This window comes from Penaeus monodon, chromosome 27, assembly GCF_015228065.2.
Source record: "Penaeus monodon isolate SGIC_2016 chromosome 27, NSTDA_Pmon_1, whole genome shotgun sequence".
NCBI classification, from domain to species: Eukaryota; Metazoa; Arthropoda; class Malacostraca; order Decapoda; family Penaeidae; genus Penaeus; species Penaeus monodon.
In genome coordinates, this window is record NC_051412.1 from 37,529,970 (window position 1) to 37,530,456 (window position 487).

General features: G+C 35.5%; 1 protein-coding gene across 1 annotated transcript in view; it reads right to left on the reverse strand.

Annotated features, from left to right (window-relative positions):
• LOC119590516 overlaps positions 1-487 on the reverse strand; it is a gene marked incomplete in the record, with an annotated part of 54,991 nt that overhangs the window by 7,146 nt on the left and 47,358 nt on the right.

Here is a 487-nt window from a genome sequence, read left to right on the forward strand (position 1 = left end):
AGAAATCCAGATAGGTAAGACAGTGTTATCAAGGGATTGCGTAAGGATGATAACAGCTGAGGGATTAGAACAGATCCGAAGGTAAAAGTTATAGTAAGCAGAAGTTGTTGTAAACAAATGCTGTAGTTAGCAGACGTTTTAATAATCTGAAGTTGTTGTAAACAAATGCTGCAGTTAGCAGAAGTTTAATAATCTGAAGTTGTAAACAAAGGCTGCAGTTAGCAGAAGTTTAACAATCTGAAGTTGTAAACAAATGCTGCAGTTAGCAGAAGTTTTAATAATCTGAAGCTGTTGTAAGCAGACGCTTTAATTAGCAGAAGTTTTAATAGAGCAGATCTAAGCAGATTCTGTAGTAAGAAGTTGTAATGATACTTGTAGCAGTGACAGCAAAGATTAAGGTTGTAGTAGACGGTTGTAGTGAGAACATAAGGCAAGGAATAAGGAACATAAGAAGAAAACGAATGAGGGGAAAGAATAGGCATAAAAT